The 27,873-nt window shown below is 37.4% G+C and overlaps 1 long non-coding RNA gene across 1 annotated transcript; it reads left to right on the forward strand.

Moving 5' to 3' along the window:
- The first annotated feature begins 137 nt into the window (after positions 1-137).
- On the forward strand, positions 138-27,475 carry LOC137195878 (uncharacterized). Its single transcript, XR_010931181.1, has 2 exons — positions 138-533; positions 26,713-27,475. It is a non-coding gene; the product is annotated as an uncharacterized lncRNA (long non-coding RNA).
- The last annotated feature ends 398 nt before the right edge of the window (positions 27,476-27,873 follow it).

Below are 27,873 nucleotides of genomic sequence, written 5' to 3' on the forward strand. Positions count from 1 at the left end.
TCTTCATTTGTTTTAGAAAATATCTGAATGAAAATAAAAAGGAATCAGGAACTAAGTGGCCCATTGCTCTGAAATGTAGCTACATGATACATCGAAGGGGAAGCACTTTTATGACGCATCATCTGTTTCCATGGAAAGACTGCATTTCACTTTCAGATCTGACAGGAAGCTTTACATTTTAAATATACAGAACCTTTGTGCATTATTGTTCTACTTAAAAGTAAGCTTTAAGCACTGAATTTTGTGTACACGTGAATGTAAAAGTGAATTGCAGTTTCTATTTCTACTGTGCAGTGGATTAGTTGGCAAATTGACAGCAGCTCTGACTGGCACACACCGACAGGCAGTAACTTCTGCTGCTGCAATCTCTCTAATTTAGCCTGAGGCGTTGACAGAAATAAAAGCGAAACTACAGACTGGCATATCAGTCAACATGTTGCTTCTTTGTTCAACTTATCCAGACGTTTAACCGCATGGATGGATTTTTTCTTTTTACCTCCTTAAGGAATAATATGATGGCGTCATAAATCAAGGTGAGTTTTACCTTCATTGTTGCCTGTAAATTGTATATATATACATTCAGAATAACTGTAGCCCCTGATAGAGATGGTGATAATGTTTTATAAAGAAATAGCCTCATGAAATTAGATTTTGAAAGACAATACGACACCTTATTCGCCTGTAATTATGTTTTCATGGTTGGTTTTCTGTTTATTGAGCCTGTTTTTAAAATGAACATAGCAAAGTGACAAAGTGAAAGTGCGGAAACGACAAATACTTTACAACATATACAGTTCGCCTCTTTTCTTCCTCCTGTATTTCTCCTTGTTTTGTTCTCTAATGCTTGTTTTTTTTATAGATAGGCTACATGATAGTTTACATATCACATATAGCCCATATTTGATTTATATAAAATATTTACTCGGCTACAGTAGCCTGTATTAAACGGATTTTGTAACACTCTGCCGATAAAAAAATCATGAGAATTTTGCAGATAAAACAATCCAAATTATTATTTTAGCCTAATATTTTAATCTGTGAGAGTGTCTTGCGGATCACGCAATATTTAACCGATTACATGTTTTTAAATTCCCCTGGACATTCCTCATTCATTGAGGCCATTTGCATAGGCGGACAAAATATGGATAAATGCTGTATCATAAAATAGCCACTAGATGTCGCCAAACGCGCCCATAGTTTGGGCAACACGTCTCCTTTAAGGACGGGTTCACATTTTTTTTCAAGTGTATCTTAAAACAGTAGTCAGGTGCCCAAATGAACACGGAAATAGGTTTTTCTTGCCATAATCATTCCTCCCATACTGGCCATTAGAGGATCCCTTCGTAATGCATTTGCAATGTAACTTAATGGGGCAAAAAGTCTCCTCCTGTTCAAAAATGTATCTAAAAGTTTATACGAAGTTAATATGAAGTCAAATCAAGTAGATATATTTCGACTTTTTAGTGCCAGGGTCCCTCTTTTTGTTACTATACTTCCACCGCAGCTCAACAGGGAAACACTGTCTGAGGAAACACAAAGAGGGAATTTGATGCTAAAAAGACTGTAAATGTGTCAGATATCCACTTGATATGACTAACTCAGACTGCTGAAGCCTCATTTAAGCTTAACATAAATATTTGAATACATTTTTGCACAAAATGACTGTGTTGTCCCCATCACTTGCATTTAAACACATTTGAAGGGGATCTTTTAACAGCCAGTATACAGTGTTAAGATTAAACCGGATGGACCCAACAGCCTTATCTGTTGACTGTGCTCTGGTGGCATGTGAAAGAGGAAGCACCATGGTTTCAGTGTTTATGAATGCTAACTTGCCCTCTTTGTTATTCACTTACTTGAAACATACTTGCCTGCTGGCATGTTTTTGCAATTTGAATGTATTTTCCCCTCTAAACTTCTCACAAAGTTTAATTTCAAGAAATGTTCAAATGATCCAATATTTCACCCAAAATCAAAGACTAGAGAAAAAGTCCAAAAACTGAAAACAGATTTATGTTTAAGAACTTTGTTTTTTCTTCTTTCCTCTCCCATTAATCATCTCACAACCCCTCAGGAGGAATGATTACAGCGAGGAAAACCTCTTTCACTGCTCATATGGGCATCTGACTTTAAGACAGGCTTGAAAATTTTTGAACATATCCTTTACTTTTCAGTGATTATTCAGTTATTTCCAAAAAATACCTTTGATCTACTGTATATCTTTAATGGGGCAATGAGTGCTCATGACATAGGCCCACTGTGCTGTACCTGCTCTACACAACTGGTTACTTTTTTAGTTTTCATTTGGGGTTATTTTTCTTTTTTACTGTATGTTGTAATTTTCTCTATGATATATATATATATTTTACTGCTGTTATTTTCCCTTTGCACACTTAACGTTTTACTTAAAACATAAAATGGGCTCATAAAATATCAATAGTGCTCAATATAGTACTGTATCCGCAATGGCCTAGTGGTTTCACCTGGTTGCTGGTTCAACTCCTTCTTGGTGTAGGTTTTAGGAGGCGGCTCTGTGGCTCAGTAGGTATAGAGAAGTGTCCATTAATTACAGGGTTGGTGGTTTTATATCGGGCTTCTTCTGTCCACATGTTGAAGTGTCCTTGAGCAAGAGACTGAACCCCAAGTGCATCCAGTGGTTAGGCCAGTGTCTTGCATGGTAGCTTGCTGCCATTGGTGGGTGAATGAAAGGCAAATTGTAAAGCAGCTTTATATAAATGCAGTCTAAGTGTTTTGATAGTTAAAACTACCCAATAGAATAATAAAGTAGTCGCACTTGGAGCCATTTGTAGCAGCTGCAACACTGAAATACTGCTTTCATCTCAATACTTTAACAGTCTTACAGAGACCAAGCTTCAAAATGGGTACACCGATATTTGTTTACACTAACCAACATTAGTTTTTAATAGAGTTGATTTGATTGTTGTATTGCTACTTTTATTCAAGGATTTAAAGATCCCCTCCAGATATGCTGTAAGATGTGTATATATATATATATATATATATATATATATATATATATATATACATAAATACATATATACATATATAAAAATACTCTGATTCGAGTAATAATATGTGTCTAATATGTTTTTATCTCAAAAAAAAGTACAGTTACCTCATTAAAAACACTCCTTTTCCCTCATTGAAGAATCCAGAATTTATGAATAATCAAATATCTCAAATATTACCTCAACAGTTTAACTTGTGGACAAAAGATGTTTCCTCCTTCACGTAAAGTTCATTCTCAGTCTATGTGCACTGGAGGCTTCATGTTTCCACATCACACTTGTATAGGTTGCATACTGGACCATGATTAGCCTTCAAACTAATTGTGATGTCACAAATCATGCTCATAGGCCCACCCCTTAAAGTCAGATTTTCAATGAGAGAGAAACTTTCCCCCTTTAGCAGATAAATGTAAAAACAGTCTGCTGTTTTCAAACTCTGCACATACATAATTTTGCACAATGAAGCTCAAAAATCCAAGTGAAGGAACAATAAACAAAACACAGTTTTGGGTTGGATTTTTGAGTGGAGGATGACTTTAAATACTTTGTGTACTGCTTGTTCCATCAGTTGAGGTTGGTGTCAATACCAAAAACCCATCTTCAAGTAAACACCAGATGTCCCCATTTGTAAAGGTTTGGATAAATAATGTATCATGAATAACCGCCAGATGGTGCTGAAGTATTAAGAATAAACCAGATAGACCGACGACCTTATCTGGTGATTGTGCTCTATGGGTGGCACGTGAAAGAGGAAGTACCATGGTTTCAGTGTTTATGAATGCTAACTTGCCCTCTTTGTTACTCACTTACTTGAATCATACTTGCCTGCTGGCATGTTTTTGCAATTTGCATGTATTCTTCCCTCTAAATTTCTCACAAAGTTTAATTTCAATAAATGTTCAAATGATTCAATATTTCACCAAATTCAGAACTTTGTTGTTCTTCTTTCCTCTCCCATTAATCATCTCACAACCCCTCAGATTTATCTGGTGAGCCTTTGGAGGGGCTTGACCCCTAGGTTGGGAACCACAGGAATAAACTAGCTAACTGTAAATAAAGTAGTTCAAACTAGCACCACCTGCAGCAGCTACAACAGTAGCATGCTGCTTAGACACTAATGCACCAGTATTAATAATCCAATGATGTCATATATGATAATATATCAGTCAGAGGGACCAAACCATTACTTTTACTTTAATACTTTAACTACATTTTGCTGCTAATACTTCTGTACTTTTACTTAAGTAGGATTTTTCATCCAGGACTTTTACTTGTAATGGAGTATTTTTACATTGCTGTATTGGTACTTGAAGGATCTGAATATTTCTTCCAACACTGTGTCTGAGTGTGTATAGAGAAATGAATGACAGTGATGATCAGAATATAGATATTGCCATCTCAAAGCCCTAATGGTTTATCACTATCACCCTGTAAAGGTGCCAAATAAGTGCCCTAGTCTCAAAACAGGAAATGAATCTTCCAAAGTGGGGCAGTGACACTTGATCTACTTTGAACCCAACCAGCCAGGAGGGGCCTTTACATAACAGCATTACACGAACCTTTGTGCTGCACAAACATGTATCACATTGGCAGATATCACAACCTTAGAATCACTTCCCCATACTATCACATGTGAAACCTTTTACATAAGATAGCCTCCAAAAGACAATCAAAGATGTCTGGGAGATACTTGATGTGACATGAAAACTTGAACTTGAATAGTGTTTGTGTGTGTATGTGTGTCACGACATACCAATGTTTCAGCTTGAGGTATGTCTTTGTCTTGTTTCCATGGAATCTGTTTTGCTGCTATTATCAGCTATCATCAGTTACTGGATGATAACTAACAACAGCATGGCAAAAAGTCTGCCAGAGATTCATATTGATGGCTGGAGCAAGGCAGGCGAGATAAAAAAAACTATTATGTTTTTGAAAGTCACTGCAGTGAAGCACAGTTCAGTGTTGTTCAGTGTCATTTAAAGTTGTAAACAGCAAGTTAGGAGTGATTTTGTTTTTTCCTTTGCAGCTTGAGCAACTTGAGTGAGTTGTTAAATAAAGCCAGAGCAGTACCATACAAGTCATAAACCTGAGGGCACAAGAGCTCAGGAATAAAAAGGGTATTATCTGATCATTTTTAATGGGATTTACTGGTATTTCCGGGTATTATGTGAGTGAAAAATGATGAATGCCAAGACCTGTGCATAAACAAAGGGCATATTTACTATGGGTAGTTAATGCTCTTAGCCTCATAGCACAGTCTCTATGCACTGAGCACATTGTGGTATTTCTCTTTGTCCTAATTGAGACAAGCACCATGACATGTTTAAAACCCCAATGGTCCAGTAAAATGTCACATATATGTTTTAGTAAGTCATCTTGGAAACTAAACAAATCATCTTTCAAATTCTTCCTCCTTCTTTCCTTTTCCTTCTTTTATTGCACATGGGTTATTAAGTGGTAGTTAGACTCAATTTAATGTATTTTTGTGTGATTTACATCTTATCTAACACCATCTAAACTGTTGTGATGCGGTAAATGCACCCACCTGGCACTCTAAGGAGTTCAAAACAAATAGGCCTACAAAGAATCATTTGCAAGTATGATTTGATCCAAATTTGACAGGGAAGGAAAATATCATCTGCCAGCTCCTCTCCTCTCCACTGCCTTCATTGACAAAATTCATCAAGTAAAAACTAGTTGATTCAGTTGCCAGAAGTAACCCCCCAATATAAAAAACACAATGACTTTCAGGTGATATTTTGTGAATGCTGTGGGTACAGTAGTTTCTTACAAAGCTGCTACTGTAAAAGACAGTGCCAGAACATTGTCTGTGTGTCTGGTGCAGACAGCTCAACGTGGATGAGATTTACACGAGGAGGGTTGTGGAGGCCAAAGACCTGGATTATGATTTCCTATCTGTAGAAGGATTTCTTATAAATGCCTCAGTGTCCTCTGTGAGCAGCACCACCCCCTGGTCCACTTACGGAATTGCATAGTAGTGCATTCTCTCAAGTCACGTGATTTATAAGAAATCGAGCCTCACTGTGGCTCAGGGCCTTGCAGAGGCTGTAAAGCTCTTGACTCAGCAGTGGTTGTTTTATTGCATCATGTATTTGTGCAGTTTTATTTCTCATATCTGATTTTGTCTGGGTTATGATGTGACTATAATATATAATATATATATAGTATGTGTGATACATGAGATTTCGAAATTTCATCATAAATGCATGACCCCGTGTCATCCACAGGTGTTTCTCTTGTGGCTTCTACACAAGGAAGTGGTGTCATTATGATGGGGGGTATTTTTTTTTAAAGTCAGGCTCCAACAGTTTTGCAGCAAAGCAAGCCATAGAAAGTTTTTTACTCAAACCCTATGCATTTTTGAAATAGTTCATTTTGGTGTGAAATGGTGCTATAAGCCAAAAGAGGGTATTTTTTCAACTTATGGTGAAAACCTGGAGATAGAAAAACCGTAGGCTGTTGCAAGACAAATATGATGAGACACTTTTTCAGCTTGTTAGAGTAGTGCTAAACCTGTTGAATCACCAACTACCAGTGATTTCTCAATTAAGTTGATGATTTTGCTAGTCAATAAGGATATAAAGTAGAAATGATTCAAGGGGAAAGTTCACTGTTGTGGCTCCGGCATTTTGCCAAAGGTTGAGATAACCAGCCACCATAAAAACTCCTCAGACGCAAAGAGCAATTTGAATACATGCTTTTGTACAACAAACAAAAATCTATGTTATGGTTTTGAACAGGTCCTGCAGGCTGCATGTTTAGCCTCCCTGCTCTTTGTATTATTCCTGTTTTCTGTTTTTGTTGTTGTTGTTGCTATGACTTTGCACCTCATAGTACCAAATCACCTGTGGCCACACCCACAGCAGATGGCATGGCAATACAAAGAACATTTTCAGTGAAAAGTTAATGAAAAATAAATGGGGGATTTAATCTTGCACAGAGGCTCACACACGGACACTGATTGTTGATATATGATCTATCTTGTTGAGTTGAACATGTTATAAACATGTTATATTATAAAACTCATCCAGTTTCTTTATAGACTCTTATAATGAGGACAATCCTGCACATTCAAACTGTATTTGTCTGTCACGGCTCATTCACTCACTCTTGATAACAATTATATTTAATGTTGTGAACTCAGAAACAGACATTGCCTACTGGTTTCAACACATTACATTTTAAACACCAACAGTAGATTGAGGCATTCAGTGATATTTATCATTAGGATTCATGTGAGTAGATTTGGATATGGATGATAGCGACATGTACCAATTGCTGTACCAATATCAAGGTGTTGCTGGATTGTCCCGACCAATATTTTTATAGATCTCAAACATTCTAGCCACTTTAACTCCATATCATGTTAACGGTAAGATCTCTGCAGAGTTGCCAGGTTTGTTAGTTTTCTGCAAAAAAAGTGCACTATCATGATAAAGAGTGAAAGAGCAGGATATAGGGGATATTCAACCTGATTATCTAGCAACTCTCAAATTCAAGCTGCATGCATTGTTGGCGCGCAGCAGCAGTAGTAGTGGAGTCGGTGAGGTGGAGAATCTGAAGCGGTAATCATTTATAGTTTAAACATTCCAAAGGTGTCGGACCTTCTACCTCTGCCTAGCTGGCAGCCTCTCTCCTCCTCCCTTTCCCTCTTTCTGTGTATTTGATTGCAGGAGTGGAGTCAGGTCACCAGCTGCCAGTCATCATCATCATCCTGCTCAGCTTCCAATACCTGGTCCCAACCTCCACACTCTGCCAGATCATAGACAAAGTTACTTTCAATTCCTGGCCTGACTCCTGACTCCTGCCTCCGACTCCCTCCTGATTTACCTGGAACCTGCTCTGGATCTCCTCCATTCCCTCCAGCCCTGCAGACTCTTCCTGCCCTGCTTCATCCTGCCCATTCCCCTGCTCTGCTCTGCTCTGCCCTGCTTAGCCCCCTGCACCTGCCCCAGCCTCAGGTTCAGCTGCCAGCCTCTGCCCCCCATGCCACTAAAGACTCTGCTGCTCCTTTTTTTCCCTCAAACATCAGGTTGTAATAAACCAATAATCTGATTCCAATTCCTGGCCTCTGTCTCTGTGTTCTGCTCCGTGGGGTTTTGTGTACTAGCCCGTAACAAAAGGTCACAGAATTGAAAACAACATTGTACAAAACTAAGATCATTTGATATTATATTTAATTTCACAACATCTCACAACAATTTAATTACTGTGGGTGAAAATTCCTCCCAAAAGCAAATGAAGACATCTGGTCCTAAAGAAGAACCAAAGTGTCAGTAACAGCTGAGCTGATTTAATAAGAATGTTCTGGATATGTTCAAACATTAATTTTTTAAATTAGTGGGAGAATTTTTTTTAATTTAATGCTGTCGCTCCCTTTTTCCATGTGTGGATCAAGAACAGAGTTATTATTGCATTATTATGTGCCATTAAGACATAAATATTATTTATAGGCTAAATTAGCCAAAGCTTGTCCATCTGATTTGTTTATGACTGTCGGGCATCATTTTATTATCAAAATCCTGTCAGCAGCACAGAGACAAACAGACAGGTGAGCTGCAGCTGCTCAGGTTAGCTCTGAGGTCATCAAAGATCTAGCCATAGGTTCAGGAGTTGACTGAAAAATAAAACAAATAGAAGTTTTTCGGATGATTTTAGGTTTTAGGTTTGAGCATCACTGTGGCACTGTCATGCAGCTCTTGAGTTGTGTCACTCAAATCCACAAACTGAAAGAAGGACAGATGAGGTTTGAAAACCTTACAGCAGCGAGTTTATTCTCCATATAAAAGCTGCCACTATGGCAGATTATCAGTAGTTTTAGCAGCATTTCCTACCATTTGTGCACTGATGAAATCTAGCTATCTAGATCTATCTAGCTTCATAAACTACTAACTAAATGCAATTAGGAACTGGACAGCAAATAATTTTCTGCATGTAAAGGCAGATAAAACTGAAGTCATCCGCATCTTCTCAGTCTGCATAATCTTGGTGTGATTTTTGACCAATTCATGACTCTTGATGCTCACATTGAAACGCTGACTCAATCATGCTCCTTTCACCTAAGAAACACAGCCAAACTTAGGTCTGTTGTGTCAAGAAATGAAATGATTGATTACACAATGGACCTTCTGTATCTCCACACCACAAGCTGAGCTCTTAGGTCCTCTACCCAGGGTTTTCAAAGTGTACCTCAGACACATTTTAAGACTCAGGGAGATCATGGATCATGGATCATGGTATTTGATTTTATTTCTTTGACTGCAAAGCACTTTGTGATTGGTGTCTGTTGCAGATGCGCTATAAATAATCTTTTCTTGCTTGCTTGCTAGTTACAGAGCAGCACATTACCTGCAAGTTTCTATACATTTATTTTATTGTAATATTTATTGTGACAGATATGTTATTTTGAAATATTAATTTTGGTCTCAGATTCATAGTTAAGTAGTCTAAAATAAAATGTAAAAATCAGAGAAAAAAATCATGATACAAGTCTTGTGTCAGGCAAGTCAACAAATGCATATTCAGTAAAGTAAACATTTTGCAGTCAGGCTCTTAATGTGTGTATGTATGTGCACACATATGCCTACGACAAAGGAAAGAGTGATAGAGCGTAAGTACACGTACACAATTATTTTGGCCATCCGACAAAAAATGTCTCTACCAAAGTTAAAACCAAACCTACGCCCGATTGGAGGTATTTCCTGTCTAAAACAAAGAGCGTGTCAACTGTGTTTACAGATTAACAGACACACCACATTTTTGGCCATGGTTGTAGCTCATTCTTTGAGTGATGTTTATACTGACATTGGCTGTATGCAGGATCTGCTTAATCAGATAACCTCTTGCATTTCCATACACTGTGACGCATACACCTGCATACTCTCTGACATACAATGTATATTGGTTGTTGCTATGGGGAGACCATGTTTACATGATCCTCAAGAACAGAAACATTTTCAACCCCTTTGGCTGATAAATAGCTTTATAAACGTCACTGGAGAAGCTCAGGAATGCCTGTTAATCAGCCAAGACAGTTTACACCCTGCCACATCCAAGCAGAGTACACGGAGAACCTGTACTAATTACCTTGCCCCACTTACTTGTTTGTTTTTGATATTCTTTGAGTATTCAAAGCAGTTCCTGGTCTATGAAAACGCTCACAGGCATTGGGGCTATGAATACTAACATTAAACCAACTAGCATCTGCAGGAAATTTTAATATGTAAGTTTGTTTTAGTAGTAATTGAGTCAAGATGATTTAGAGAGTTTCTCCCGAAACTCAGGGAGATTCAGATTTCATTTGTGATGTAATGCAGTAATGACACTCCCTTGGCTGAGGAGAGTGGACATAAATGTGACCACGACAGTTGTATGATGCTGTAGGTTGTCATCGGGATTTAAAGGACTTGGCTAGTGATTTCCTATATTTTTTTTATTATCAACAAATCTCATGTGCAGTCTAACCAACAATGAACTCATCCCACTTGTATGGTGTGTGTATCCAAAGCCTGATATATCTTATTCCTCTGTGCCATAGCGCTCTATTGTTGTCCAAAACCTATTAGTGAGTCACACCACTGCACTGGGTGCTATGTTCCTTTATCACAAAGATTACAGTTACAGTAATTTGTTTAGAAACGGCACCAAAGTCTAATAACAATATTAATAACATCACATTTTCAGTCTCAGGAGAGAAGTTCTTTGCACACATGTACAGGAACTAAGTTCCATTTACAAAGCTTTGTTAGCTTGTTGTGCTACAAATCACAACCTCGACTTTGTACTGAAGTTCTTTGACATTTACAACATAGCACAAAGTCAAAAGGTTGTGATATGTAGCACACCAAGCTAACGAAGCACCATGTTCCATGTTCCATGTTGTTGGCACAGCATCATGTCTATAAGTTAATTAGCAAAGGAAGATTCAAATGTAAGTCGTAGCCTTGAATGCACTAATAAAAACAGACCTCCAAAACTCATGATTTATGGCAAACATTTCACCAGACCTCCACTGTCACAATGTGAACAGTGTGACTACACAAGACAAAGATGTGCATGTTGTTGGAAGGAATAACTATGTTTGTATTCTTAAATATTTACATAAAGTAGAAGGCAGAGCGAAGTCATTCATAAAAGTTGGGATATTTTGGTTCAGTTACAAGGTCATCCATTTAAATATGTGTGTGTGTGTGTGTGTGTGTGTGTGTGTGTGTGTGTGTGTGTGTGTGTGTGTGTGTGTGTGTGTGTGGTTAGTGCCTGACTAAAACCTACCTACAGCCTTGTTTGACCTGGATTTTGTTTTGCTGCTTGGTGTGGTAATATGGGCGTCATGCCATCCCGCCAGTGTGAGGCATCCACCCCCTCAGTGTGGGTGTGTGTGTACGTGTGGGGTTGTGTCTCTGTGTAGGACAGACAGAGAGTACGCAACAGACAGAGTTCTGGTCTTTCTGGTAAATCAGCAGACTCCTGCAAACTGTCTTCTTTCTTTCTTTCTTTTTTCTATCTTCCTACCCACAGACCTACCCACAGAAACCAAGGCACACACAGAGTTACATAAATGAGCCAAGAAAAGCCATCCAGACGGCGCATGGCATTGCCACTCGACAAAGCAGCCAGAAACAGGGTGTTTGTCTTTCCAAAAAGTCAGCTGACTTACAAGGTTCCCTTATCTCTCTCTCTCTCTCTCTCTCTCTCTCTCTCTCTCTTTCTCTCTCTCTCTCTCTCTCTCTCTCTCTCTCTCTATCTTTCTCTCTCTCTCTCTCTCTCTCTCTCTCTCTCTCTCTCTCTCTCTCTCTCTCTCACTCTCTCTCTCTCAATATACTCACACCCAAAAAAGGCAACTCCTATTTACAGTTTCACAGTCAGATTGATAATATTAAACATTAAAGTTGGCATGAATTAGGTCTCTGTCCAACTGTTGGACTGTTTCCAACTGTTTTGCACGATACATTTCACTCAAAAGGAATACACCCATTCGAACCAGTCTGCATGATTTTGGTGCAATTGATTCACTATTCATCCACTATGCTTCTTCTGCAAGCCGAATATTGCCAGCTTTTCCATCCATAAAATATATTCAGCACATGGAAAGACTTACATACAGTGCTTGAATTTCAAAAACAAATTTTGCTGAAAATGGTTTATGCATAGTATTAGAATTCAGTATCTCGAATAAATACATTTTCTGACTTCTTTGTCTGAATCTTTTGAAACACAGAAATTTTAAAATGTTCTCCTTGTTTTTTTACAACCTGGACGTAATTTTAGTAGTTGTAGCCAACATACAAGCAGCAACATGAAAAACAGGGCTGTAGAGGGGTTCGTTATCTTATTTGGGATGGCATCCAATTGAATCCTCACTCAACCTTTACAGCTTTTATATTATTTGAAAGCATGAAGCCTCATGATTCTCTAAGTATATGTGAGCATTAGGAATCCCAAACTTTACTAGCCTACCCAAAGGAGTTATATAAACGTCTAAACAAAATAAATATCAAATGCTATTACCCCTTAATCCATTAGGTTGCAGAGCGACTTCTGGGTTCAGTCTGCAGGTTTACCCGCATGGCCAAAAGTTACTTGTCTGTTTTGGTGGGGTTTTTTTGTTTTTGGCAGTGGCAGTACATGTTGATAGTATAAATGAGACGCAGGAAGGTTTCAATGCTGAAAAAACAGTTGTAACGTTCATATGTGTTTGGCTCCTTTATATTCCTTCCCTAAATCTGTTTCCTGCACAGTACTTTTGTCACAAACTCTGAACCACCTCTTTCAATCGAAAAAAAAAAGACCCTAACAGAGAATATAAAAATAATCAAAGATAATGCACGTTTTAGAATGCAGGTTTAGTGTTTTGATGCACAGTAGCTGTGGTCAGGGAACAGGGTCCATATCAGAGGCGCAGGACATTTTTTAATAACTTCTAACTGTCAAAAGCCATAACTCCTACACTGTAAGTCTAGATGACATAAACCCTGCTTTTTCCATACTGCTGCCCTCACAATTACCCCAACTGGCCAAACTAGGGTGCTGTAATTAAGGGGCATCTTTAAGTGTTGTGCAATTTTCATGAAACCTGGATAGATTATACACCTCATCATATTTCTGCTGAGTGTGGTATTCCACAAGTTTACAGCATCCTTCTTTTGATTACAATGACTAAAGACTTCTCTGGTGTTTCCAGTAAATCAGCAGTTACAACCATTTGTTTCACTCACACCCACTCTCTGTGTCTTCCTTCCTCCCTTCCTCCCTCCCTCCCTCCCTCCACCCCTATCTCTGTCAGACACACACACACAAACACTCACACAAACACAAGCATATCCACAAACATGCATAAATTTAATCAGTCAGTGTGCTCTTTCTTCTTTTCAGCTTGGCTTCCAAGCCCTCATATACAACCAAATACCAGAGTTTGATCTGTCTTACATTACTCTCAATCAATCATGTATGAATAGGTGACGAATGTATTATTATACGTCAGTATATTGGTATCGGTGTATTCTGAGTCACAATCATAGTTCCACTGAGAGATTTAATACCCTAATATGTAACTTATTGATTACTGGTAACTGATTGTAATTAAGCATCAGTTGTCACGCTATTTGGACTAAACAATGCTAAAACTGTAAAGTTGTTTTTATATCATATTGTTATGCATCAGTGCAATGATAAAAACCTGAATATAACACTCCCTTTTATAGTGCTGGATGTCTAAATCATAGCATGGATTGTTAAGATAAGACCTCCAATTGGCCAACTATTGTATAATACTTCCTGCCATTGTTTTCTGATATCTCAAACTGACAGGGAGCTGACAACTTCTGTCAGCCCTTTCAACCGAACTCCTCCAGCATGAACGCAGTGCTGAGAACTGTCACTAAGAGACCTTTAGACTCATGTATTGTTAGCTGCTCTGGATAAGTACCTGGGCCGCACTAAACACTTTTAATTCAGTGTCACATAAGTCATACAGGAATCACGAAACCAGTTTTAACATGTTATTTGAACCACTTTAGATTCTTCAATTCCCAAGCCTGTTTTGTTCATCCTGTTTTTCACTGGGCTTTCCACAAAATTACATAGAGTAAATGTTTTCTAGATGACATCACTGTTTGAGGGCAAGTCCGACATCTTGGGACAACTCCAACTATGTTCATAGTTTAAGGATCCTTGAGATTGGGAGCAAGCCATTGTTGCCTTTCAGTATGAGTCACTATGACATTAATGGTGGACTGCGCAAAATGTTGTGTGTCTGCTCTTTGATGCCAGGCTTGATCACTGAGTCACTGAGTCATTAAATCTTAAAGACTGTGAAAACTGGCAGTGTGTGCTGGCAGTCTCAACATATCAGTGTTACATCAAATGAAGAGTTACTGTGAATGAAAAGACGAGCATGATATGGGAGTGCAACAAACATTATCATGACTGATTGCTCTTTATTTCGTTATATAACTAAGCCAGCTAAGGAAGAGCAGTCTTATCTAAGGGGAAAAGCAGCAGAAGGCAGCAAGAAGAAATACAAATTTGCACAAACACACAACCAAGAGTAACTTTTCCTTTAAAATATACTGCAGGCATGTTCTGGGATTCCAATCTGACCTTTCTATTCTATTCTTTCTATTCTTACATTTTTACACCAACTGAGACCCACAAACTATTTATTTGCATGGTTAATACAAATGAGAATTAACGAGAACCTAACACAAAATTACACTATATGCAAGAATTGGTATGCCTTGGCATTTTAATGACTCCACATACAAAAGTCAAGCATCACTGTTCTTGTGAGGCTGTGATGCGATACAGTACACACAACCCTCTGCCAATATCAGTGCATGTATTACAGTGTTGGTATGTACTGTATGTGTCTGGCAGCGTAGCACACAATTGATATTAACACTGTCTGTAAATCACACACGATGACATCTCCAAACCTGAAAATACCATTCCTGTAGCTCACTTTTGTAGTTTGGCTTAAATTCCATCTTGAAGCGTCATATTAAACATTAATTAAACACTGTGCAGTATCTTTGAGGCATGAACCAAATACTAGTACACCCATGCTTGTTTCGACTTTCTATTTTTAGTTTTTTAATGAGGGTTATTCATGTATTGTTGCCTGCTATTGAATGACAGCAGCAGTAGCCAAAATCATACAGACACCTGGATAAGCATAATATGAAATACACTTCTAACTTTAAATTACAGTACTACTACAGTACTACTTGCCAGACCAATCCTTATGCTTTCTGATATATGAATATACATCATTAATTACTTCCTCTTTGGTTACACTAACAAATTCTCAGACAAAAAAGAAGCTTTAACCAGGTTTGATTATGTGAATTCAGATTTTTTATGTACATGAGAGTCAACTGTTTTGCTGTTGCAGTAATCCCCAAAGACCGTCTGAAGCAAAGTTTTCAAATGTATATTTGATGTGTGCGAAATGTGCTACAGCTGATGGCTATTTAGACCATACAGCCATTTATGCTCCATTAGTTTGTTCATGAACCAAGGATGCGGAGTATTGGGTTTCACTCCCAATATGTATGAGTGCACTGCAAAACACTGTGCTCAGTTTGGAGTATGCACTGTTTAACCGGATAAATACTGTAAACATCCACCCACTTGACACAGCTGAATCACAAAGACGATTTGGCCAATCAGGGTCCAGAATTGTGACAGCTGGTTGAGTAAGCCCTAACATTCCTGAAGTACCCATTCATCTAAATTGCTTGCAAAACAATCGGAACTGTATCATTCACATCCCAACCCACAGTTTAATGAAAACAAGCATTTTCAAAAAGAACACTGGACGTCTAGCCAGCAAACCCAGGAGAAATGTTTAACTGATGGTCTGTGGCTGTGACATGAAGGAGATGAGTCACAGACCAAATTCCAGACAACATATTAACATAAAATTTATGTTCATATTATTCAGACTGTAATTACAAGCAGTGGGGTGAGGAAAAACGGTTGTTCAAACCTCCTAGTTGTAACTCCAAGCTGGAGTGAATTCCTGATAGCCACAATATCTCCCACTTGGAGGAAAGAACTACAGAAGTGTCAACAAACTGATGGAGAAATTGCTAGCAGTTACAGTTTAATCTCAGTTTAATCTCTTAATTTAAAAAGGAGCTACACAAAAAACAAATTGCTACAATACAGTGTGTAACACAAAATCAGATCATTTAGGCTGCTGCTGTGACTACAAGGCCAGCAATGGGGTTAACTATCTTGGAATATAAAAGCTCCCAAGCCAGAATAACAGGAGGTGCTCCCGTTGTTCCTGTTTTTCAGACATTGCATAATAAATAGATGCAGCATTAGATACAAGGAAATAAAAGAGTAAAACAAAAGATATGATAAGGCTATTAAAAATGATGCACTAGATTATTTGCATTATGAATATAGTGCATATTTTTAAGCTTCAATGGGTAACTGATACAGCTCATAGTCATGATCTACAGCCCATACCGTAGTTAATTGCAGTGCATTAACGTGTTAGACACTGTCCTCTTTTTTAATTGTGTTTGGAGCAGTTTATTCAAACTGTAAACGGTTTTCTGTGGTTTGGTTTCTTAGTCTGAGTGATGTCATACTGTAACATGGATGGCACCAAGTAGTCAGTTCTGTCTCCTTATCATTTAAACTACAGGAAGGCTCATTAAAGGTGCTCTGTGGAGTTTTCTTGTAAACAAACAAAACTTGTATTTGGTTTTACTCACCAAAGCTTTCATGACTTGCCAAGGTTTACAGAGGAGTCAAAGCCATTTTCTTCTGTAGGAGTATGTATTAGTGCTTTAGTATTTAATTACCTTGTTATTGTGGGCACCACCTCCTTTTTGTTTAGGATTTGTTAGGATTTGTAAGGATTTGTTAGTGCCAGGATGAAGCGCTAACTCTTGTTTAATTTAATCAATGACTCAGTCTCATAATCGTAAGTTCTTGTTCCAGTCAGTGACCTGTCTACTACTCTTCAGAAGAATGCAAACGACAACTTCTTGATTAAGACAGACATTTATTATATAGCTAAATGCCAGAAGAGTATATGACATACATAGAATAACACACAAAAGAATAATAAGGTCTTTAAATGATATTAGGAACTCAAAATACTTGGAAATAGTGACTCAAAGTGGTAAGAGAGGCTAACGCATAGCAATGAGGAGCTCCCCGGAAAGCTAAGATACTTTCTGGAGAAGTTATCTTTAAATTTTAAGTTATTCAGCATCAACTTCTGATCACAAAGGCATTGTATGCCTACTGTTTTGTTGAAGACTACTCTTAGTCATCTTGGCAGATCTGGGGGTGTTGTGTTGGGCCGACAGTTGGCTATTAGCAGACAGCCAGGAGTTCACTGTGGGTCTCAGCAGTAACACAGCCCGGATCAGGTCGTCACTGTGAGCTTAAAGTGTCTTGGAGAGACTGTCCATCGGGCAGCGGGCAGGTGGATCAGTCCTGGTCCAGAATGTCATGCAATCGGTTGAATTTCCAGCGCACTGGTGGGTGTTGTTATTATGCCAATACAAACACCAAAACCCAAACTGGAAAAGCAATACTTCAAAACAGAGATAATGATCTGACAGCCCACATACGTTCCTTCTATATCTGATTAACACCTCTCAAACTACAGATCATACATCACAACGCCAACCTCTGTGCAGTTTTATTATATAACGGCCACCCATGCTAGAGGATGGTCCCCTTTATCTGTAGACACACACAAACACATGGAGGGATCTTGTTGACCAGTATCCAATCAGCTTATCATCTGCAAACATTAATGTGAGGCAATTTTTTATACAGGGCTGTCATATCACTATCCACCAAACTTAGGCTCCTAATACGTTTCAAGTGAGAAATAGGCTGTGCAATTGCATGCCTCATTCAATGTTTGGGGGAGCTTTGTTGAAGCTGATAAAACATCATCCCCATCAGAATACTCCCCATAGTTCCTCATACAGTAGTTTGCTGAATCATCTTTCCAACACACGTGCATCCAATGGAGATCAATCTGTTTCTAGTGAATGTTTTAATTTAGTAGTAAAAACTGAGCTTTAAAGTTGAGAGACTTACCGGAGACAAATTAAAATAAGGGATGGTCAAACTTGATGCAACAGAGACTGATATCCTAACTGTTGGTCCCTAGAATAGTTCCACCTTCAAAATCATTGGATCCTACATTTCCCATAACTCAGTGGTATCTTTTTTTAGTCCCTACCTGCCTGGTAAAGTCCCACATCTTTCAAACTCCACAGACCAAGATTGCAACACATGGTTTCTGTTACAAATTTGTAGTCTCCAGTTGATATTATCTCACTTCAGTATTTTTTTTCCAGACTTAATAGAGATCCTCCAGAACAGAAGACATCATACAACAGGTTTTCACGGGTTGTGTAGTACTGCTTGTGACTAGTTGACTTTGACATGTAAAATTGGTCTTGTGCCTCATGAACATGTAAGTAACTTTAAATAAAATACCTCAGAGTCTGTAATTCATGCAACAACAATAAAATAAGAAAATAATTAATATAATATACAATATTATAAATATGTTAGTTTTCCCATAATAGCAAATATGAGAAACTAATAGCAAATCTCTCTGCCTTAGTCTCATTTTGGATGAGACTAAGACATGGAATTTTGACACAATATTCCTGACAGTAGTGCAGGTGCTGTGCAATTTAAGCATTAAGCAGTGATATCAGTCAGTGTCATGAGAGAGAAAAACCTAGGGAAATACCAAGCTTGAATTTTACCCTTCTGGTTACTGTGGTGTGTATGTGTATGTGAAATCCTCAGGAGGAAGTAAACTCACATGCACATTTCTGTTGTTTCACAACTATTAAAAAAACACAGCTCTCATTCTTTAGTCTAAAGTGACTCAGTGTGAAGTGTCATTAAAATGATCACAAGGCAAGTGAAATGTTTACACTCGCCAGTTGGAAAGCACCAGACATATCTCTGTGTGCTTCCTTAATGCGGGTTCATGTTAGGTGTTTTTGCTGCCAATTCATTTCTGCCCTGGGTGGAGAGGAGCAGTTGTGCGTTGTAGGTGTGGTATCTCAACCAGCACACCACAACTTTTCCTGAGACGTGACCAGGGAACTTTAGGTACTCCTAAAATAAACAGTATAAAAAAAAATTAATCTAACAAACTCAAAGTTACATTTAGCACAGTGCAAGAACATTAACATATGTTCCTCTTTTTCAACAAATAGGCCTTTTTATCTCATCTCCTCAAGCCCTACCCCCAATATACACTGCAGTCTTTTACTATTGACATAGTACAAAAATGATAATAGCCAGTAGCCCTTTTCAAAATGTAATGATGCAGTTATTGAGAGAAAATGAAAATAATAAAATAATAATAATCATGCGATAAATAGATACATAGATAGATAAGTCTCTTCACGTACTGTTCGGAAGACCCTTATTATTATAAAAGTACTGGATCATAGGACCCTAAGTGGAATAAAAGTTGTGGGCAGAGCAAACTTCATTCTCTCATGATTCATAAACATAATCAGGTCTTTAAGCCAGAGGGATGGCTTCAGAAGGGCTGATCATTTCCAATTTGATTCTTTTCCACTTTTGAAAGATATTTTAAAGATGAAGCCGGTGTTATTCTATATTTTTCACATTTGTTCGTATTGTCAACGAATCCTATTAAAAGACCAAAACCAACAATGAATTGATCCTATTCACAAGTATTGGCTGTGTAGTCATAGCCTGATATTGCTTATTCCTCTGTGCCATAGACCTCAATTGTAAGTCCTCCAAATTAAACTACCAAATATGTCATTTGACCATGTTCACTTTCTAATTTCTAACACCACAAGAGTTTTCTAATCTGGTACCCCTATCAGCAGTAATCATCGGAGGATATCATGGTTTGTTTTAAAATTTCCACTTTGTTAAGGTTGGAGATACATTTGGTGTGGGTTATAGTTACTACTTCCTTTAAGTTAGGCAATGTCCATCATCATGGCTACAATAATAACCACATGGTTAAGGTTAGGGGATGATTGTAGTTATGGTTTTTAAAAAACTGTTCCTTGTGGTTGGAAATGTGACACTCGTGGTTGGAAATGGGAAACTGTTAGAGTAGAGTAACTTTATTGTCCCAGAGGGGAAATTTGTCTTGGGCCACAGTGTTACAGTCTGTTGCTTCACATAAAAAACATCAGAAAAACATAAGAGGCGTTTGACACAATGCTTGACAGGTGCTTCATATAAAAAGATCTTAAAAACATAAAAGAGGCATTTGACTATACATTTGACATTGAAAACATGACGACTTAAAAAGAAACTGTAAGAGTTAAGTGTAAAAGTGCTAAGTGCTAAACTGCTTTATTGCGCATTGCCCTATTCCACTAAGATTTAGCATTAGAGTTCAGCAGCTTGATGGAGGCTGGAACAAACGACAGTTTCAAGCGGTTTGATGTGCACTTTGGCACACAGAGTCTTCTTCCTGATGGCAGAAGTTCGTATTCAGAGAAAAGTGGATGTTGAGGGTCCGCAATGATTTTTCCAGCTTGTTTCATGACTGCCTGCTCATACAGGCTCTGTATGAGCTCATATTTTTTCTTCCCTATTACCTTCATAGCTGGTTTTCTGCATGCTGGCAAGCCTGCTTTTCACTTGCACTATTAGGTTGCCAAACCGTGCTGTAATTCTTTATCTAATGATGCTCTCTAGGGTTGCCTGGTAGAGCATCAGCATAATCTGGCTGCTCACTCCATACAGCCTCAATTACCTAAGAATGTGAAGTCTCTGCTGCGGTCTATTGCGCAGGTTATCGATGTGTGTTTTCCAGCAAAGAATGTTGTCTATGTAGACACCTGAGTATTTATACGAGGACACCTAAACATTTGTCTGTTTTTTGATGACCACTGGCACATGGTCAGTCACTTGCCTCAGATCAAAGACCATGTCCTGTGTTGTGGTGACATTTAGAATGAGATGGTTGGTGTCCCACCACTTGATGAAAGTGTCTGTCTCATTGTGGTACACAGAAGGGTCTATGTCCTTGTGGAGAAGGCTCAAAGTCACAGTATCATCAGCAAATTTAATAATATAATTATTGGCATGTACTTTCCTGCAATCATTAGTGTATAATGTAAAGGGTTTAGGTGATACCACACAACTTGTGGGACCCCTGTATTGCTGTGTTTGGTCCCATTGACCTTCACTTACTGTGTCCTGTTGGTTAAAAAAAGAATAAAACCATCTAATCAGTGTAGTGTTAACACTCATGTCCTCACTCATCTTCTCAAGGTGCTTGGAGATAAAATGGGAAATGTTGAAGATGGCGTCTTCAGTGCTGTGCTCATGCTTATAGGCAATTTGACACATGTCTAACACAGGCTCAACTCCCTCCTCCTCAGAATGAGGAAAACTGTCAACATTTTTGTACATCATCATGACTGCGTCATTGCTCCAGGCACTGGTGGATTCAGGCAGGGGCAACCCCCCCCCAGGACAAAAGTGCCCTCTAAGGTGCCCACACATTATGATAAAATTCCCCTCTAAGGTGCCCACACGAAGGAGAAAACATGCCAAAGTTCTGTAATGACTGTCTAGTTATGGGTATATCAGGGTGAAATGCCCTGTAGAAGGCCCCTATATGTGACATGTAATGCCCTCATGGATGCCTGTTCAGTGGAAGAAAATATGATAGTGCCCTGTAAAGAAATCCAAAAAATGAGAATGATGTGCCCTTTAAATGAATAGGATGTAATGCAGTGCCCTATGATGCTGTTGTAATGGAGTGAGAAAAACATTATGAAGTGGGGGCCCATTATATGTATCAGGTGCCCTTTATATTTTTTTGCCCACTGAGACAGACTGAGTCCACCACTGGTTCCGGGTCATAATTACTGTGGCCACTAGACAACATCTGTCACTCAAACATAACTATATGTTGGTTTTGGGCAACTGATATTACGACCTATTGTGTTGTTTTTCTTGGAAGGACAATCTCCTCCATTGTTGTCCAAAAACTATTAAAAACACATCAGTGAGCTAATCTTTGCATGTGCGTGACATGTGTCTCCATTACCATGAACATGGGCTCTGTTGTTTATTTTGAGTCAATCCCACAGACACCTCCCTGTTGCTGTAAATACTCACTAACACACCAAATATGTATTAATCCACAGTAGAAAATAGTCCCAAACAAATGCATTGTATACTCCTGTTTTAGTAACATTTGCTAAGAACTGCAGTGCCCAGCTGTTTTGGGAAATTATTTAGCCCTTTTTAGAAGGAAAATTCATATTTGTGACCCATTTTTTGAGAAGATTTATGTCTTCATTGGTAACAAAGAGACTCAGGGCTGAGTCACAGGCAAGATAGAAAAGTTGGACTTTGACTATCGCATTATCAAATAATAAGGAAATAGAATGATATCATTGATCTGAATTGTCCATACTATAAAATCTGATAATATAGTAATTTTGCGGGAAACCCTACTTTTACACCATCTAATTTAGATAATACTTTGCAACTCTGGATAACGGCAGGCATCCATACAATAGGAGACTTATACAACAAAAGCACCTTTGCCTCCTTTACATAAATAAAGAGTAAATATATATATCCAGGAAGCAACTTCTTTAGATATCTGCAAATAAGAGACTATGTAAAACAACACGCATGAAATTTTGAGACTTTTAGAGGCTCCAGTCTAGATAGATGCCTCGGACCTTTACCATGCTCAGAAAAATCAGTTTCTTATATATACGACACCGTACAATCCTATCAGCCCAGTTGATTCTACTGCAATAAAAACAAAATGGGAGGAAGAAATGGGCATTGAGATCTCAGACACTCTGTGGGAAGGAAGCTTGGACCACATCCATGTTCTAATAATGCAAGGCACTGTTTAATCCAATTTAAAATTCTACACCGTCTTCATTATTCTAAGGAGAGGTTACACAGAACATACCCTGAGATTTCTCCAGTATGTGACAGATGCCTTTCAGCAGATGACACAGCTTCGCTTTGTGTCCCAGAGTTATGACTTATTGGATCAGTATTTTCAAATTAATATCTGAAATACTTCAAATCCATTTAGAACCAGACCCACTCACTATAATTCTAGGAACTTCTGATGACGCTATAAAATTAAGCACCTGCCAGCAATGTTTCCTATCCTATAGTCTCATCATTGCAAAGAAGTTGCTTCTCATGCATTGGAAAAAGAAAGAAGTCTCTACTACAAAAATGTGGCTGACAAACACACTCCATTTAGAAAGAATAAGGTCCCACGTTTGGTCACCTTTCACTCACTATCCTACACCCGTGACTTAAAAATGGCATTCTCCCCTTTACACCAACAACGTAGTGAACAGGTGGAAGGATAGGGCTGGGGGGGGGGGACAGTTCAGCGATTAGGTTGGGGGGGGCCTTCAATATATTTTTTTTCTCTCTTGTACTTTGTTCTCCGTAATTTTATTATATACATTTGTTGTTTTTTGCTTTTGTTCTTGTCTTTTTTTTAAATATCCTCAGCTATCTCCATTATTTTTCATACAAATGTTCAAAGAAAACGAATAAGAACACATTGTGATCTAATTGCATGTATATTTGTACGGATATGTGTGCTCATGTATGTGTATATGTGTCATCATGCTCAAATAAAAAATATTTGTATAATATATAAAATAACAGTCAGTACATCCACATAGCAGCAATAGTATAGCTGGATAATATTCAAGCTGTATAGCTTAAATACAGACACAATATACACAGCCAAAGTTTGTTCAGACCCAAAATGAAATCCCCAAATTTCTTAAGATGCTGAACATATCAGGCTGATTTTTTTTGGTAAATGTGTATAAAATGAAACCCTGTATCCTAATTATGGTTATATGGTACTAAGTCGTTTTCCCAACTATAAGGTAACTAAACGTAATTGAGCTAGAATATGCTGATTTAGAATATGTATGTGATACTGTCTAACAGAGAGGAATAAGATGATTTTTCCAAACTTAAAACTACTTTAGGGGGGAATATAGTTTATGAAAACATTGCACTGCCACTGTACACTGGTTCAGAGACAGACACTGTCCTTCACTGTCTTCTGCCTCTAGATCATGTTGTGCGATATACTGTATGTCAACAATGTCGGTATTTATTTAAGAAAACTTAGGAGATACATCCTAGTATGCATTTCACACTTCCTCCTTCCATGTTGTTTGCGTAACCAGTTGTGCTGCTGCAGCAAATTTATTCCTTTGCTCTACAGTAAATTAATTAAGTGAATTAAAAGGCACGAATTAAAAGAACCACAAACTGCATATTCAGTCTAAGAAATCTGTTAACACAGTTGACTAAATCGGAATAACAAAACTTGAACAAACCTGCAACTGAACGTTCCCACCTTATGAGTCATTAACAGGGGTTTCGGTTCTAGGCAAGCTCTTCAATTACAGCTTTAATCAATTTGCACATTTTAAAAGAAACTGCACCACGTAGCACTTATGACTAATGACACATAGGCATAACAATGTTCATATGACTCACATATGTCAGTTACATTATTTAGTGACTTATGCTGTTAGCAATTAGGTTTGTTTTTTTGTTGTTGTTGTTTTTCATCTTGATGATTTTATGTTTTGTTGGATTTTTTTGTGCCCTGATCCCAAAGAGTTACGTTTAATCTAAGCTATGTTTAAGGTTGAGAGGATTATTAAATCAACTTGAAGAGGAACTTGAATTTCAGACTTTGTAATCCTGATTCAGTCGCTTTAGTGTGTGGGTGTGCCTCGTGAGCATGTAAAGTGGGAGAATAATTATATTAGAATAATTAGAAAATAATTATTTTCAGTCATCATAGAAACACATTGATCCATTCTATACAAAAACATAGATTTATGCACACATTCTCATATATATATATACTTGTAAATATTAATGTTATAATGTTATAATTTTTCTAATCCTGGAGTTTCAAGGAATGGTCAAATTGAACTGTACAAACAAGTTTTAAGATTTCTGAAGGCATTAAGCAGCATCTTTAACATGGGCTGTTGTTGGTCAAAGCAGCAGGAGAAATTAAGTTTTTTTTTCCTTGTTTGAGTTTGTGTTCACTTCACTGCTCTGAGTTTACTATACAGAAGCTTCACATGCTATTTATTTACATCAAATACTAATACTACATCAAATAAGAGGTATTACTTTTTTAACTGGTCAGTTTTGAGATGCATTTTGCTTCTAAATAGTTTGAGAAATTGATGAGTATGATAATAAACAGTAACTATGAACATAATGGGTTTTATTGTATACCTAATGTGGCCAAAAATATATATTTTACAGGGTGATTGTGTCTCATGAAAATATCATATCATTTATAGAAACTATTTTATGAAAGAAATGGTTAAAAATGGTTTGAATTATTCATTAAAAACAGAACATGTTTTATAAATAATAAAGTACTATTATATAAGTATTATTAATCCAAAAAAGAGATCAACAATAAATCCAAAATATTTTTTGAACTTTTGTAAAAAATAATTCTGCACATTTAAAGGGAACAGTGTCCAGTTTCTATAATGTAATAAAATGCAACTATAATATGGTAGATGTTTTAATATCTACCTTTATTTTCCTGTCTCTTCTGATTTTTATAGCAAGCAAGAAATTTTTTTGTCCTTTTTTCCAGTGGAGACCTGCAAAATGTTACATGCATACATTGCATTCTCATAGCTTAATTTTGGATACTTCTATACATTTCAAACATTCTGCATCATTACATAAGATGCACTGGATGATGTTTTTCTCATTTCGCTATTGAACTCTGGTACACCATTGTACTAATTCCTATGGTACTGTTGCATCACCACTGCACACTGCACTTGGATCAAATTGTGAGATATCATCTGCACGCAGGCGATTATAGTGACCCTTTGGAGTTTCAGAACCACTGATAACACATACATTGAACCATGAACAAAGTCAGCTACTCAAACATACTAATCACGTAGTCAAAGAAATCCTAACTGTAGAATCCAGTTAGGAAACTTTTCACCTCGTTTCCAGATGGTAAAGGAAAATAAGTTACAACATGATATTTAAAACAAAAGCTGGACTTTTTTGTCTGAATTGTAAATTAATTTAAAGGTTGTATTTCACATATAAACCTCACAAAATTTTCATGTCACACTGGTGTCTATTCTTTTCTTTATATCGCTGTTTCTCTGTCTTTGACATCCAACTGCTTCTTTTGAGTTTATATTGGCATTTATCTACTCGATGTAATTTGGTGCCATCATTTCCTTTTTGTGATTACTGCTGATTGTAATTTTGTTCTATCCAACAACAGAATATGAAATGTCCTCTCACAGTTGTGGGACTTCCATTTTCTAACTCCTTGTTCAGATTATTTTGGATCAACACAGGTCCAAACTTGTTTCTTCCAATCAGCTTTCCTCAAAGTTTTTTTCTTTCTTTTTTTTCAAGATTCATGGATGGTGCTTTGTTTGTTTGTTTAGTTGCCTTTCACGGCTTGTGATCATATTGACACTCATAATAAAAACCGAATAAAGCCAACATATCTCAAGTATGTATGTGATTGAGATGTATACCTCAAATTTTAGTATTCGCTATGTAAAGCAGAAATGTGTAAACTATTTGTCCTCTTTTCTGATAGGGTAACAATCTGCAAAGGATCAAAAGTAATCCTGGCATCCTCCACCCCTCCGTCTGCGGCAGAAGAAGGAAGAAGAAAACGTGAAGGCAGCCTGTCTGTAAAGGAACTATATCTGAAACTAAGAAGGAGACAGACTGTGGGAATTGAACAAATATACATTCAGCAATAAAATATGGACATAAAGTAAAAAGAGGTCTTCTATAAAGTGTTTCACATCCGTTTTTTAATGGTTTTTCTAGTTTGTCTAGTCTAGACTTTACCAACTTCAGGACATGAGCTTATAAACCATAAACCATAATAAACGTGTATCTGTGTGATTTATCTTCTTAATATTTACAAGAGGACTTAATATAAAATTATTGCAATCTTTTTTCACTTTAATACATATTCACGTAGTCATTGTTGACTTTTTTAATAGGGTTGATGACAGGAAAAACAGGAAATAGTGTAAGACATCATAAACTGAACAAAAGGGGTTATTCATGTGCAGTTGTCAGGTCAAGAGTTTAACGTACAGTAGCACGGCATTGCCCTGACCACAATTAATGATTAATTTATTATTTAGTCAGTTAGTTAGCTGCTCAGCAGATGCATTTTAAAGTTTTTTTACTATATGTCCTGTCAAGAACAAATGTCAAAGCATAGAGTCTAACTACGTACCGTGTACAGAATGAAAGATCACAAAGGTCACAATTTATCATTTCAATAAAGTGAAAATCATCCATATGTTATAATAAAACAATACAATTCTGTACTAAAGTTACTTTGTGTGTTTGTCATGTTTTTGTTCATGTTTTATTATTGGAAATCTGTGTTTGTGAGTGATTAAGAATGAAATTTACTAGTAATTTACCAGTTAGACAATCCTTTTTAACTAATGTAGTGAGTACGTGAATGAGATGCAATGTCACCCTCATCAAATAATTAAAAAACAAACACAATTTACCGTGTGTCTGTGCACCTGTGACAACACGCATGTTGGTCTGTCAAACTGGTTGGACAGTTTGTTATACTTTATGGCAGGTTGTTAACGGCAGCAACAGTTTCAGGTAGTTTATTCAGGTGTTTAGCCAGAAAAGACTGAGGAAAAACTAATCAGGCTACTACATTCACTGGTTGTTGAATGATGAAGGCACATTTCAAATCCTCTAATGAACATCA

The sequence above is a fragment of the Thunnus thynnus genome, chromosome 13 (genome assembly GCF_963924715.1).
Source record: "Thunnus thynnus chromosome 13, fThuThy2.1, whole genome shotgun sequence".
In the NCBI taxonomy this organism is placed as follows: Eukaryota; Metazoa; Chordata; class Actinopteri; order Scombriformes; family Scombridae; genus Thunnus; species Thunnus thynnus.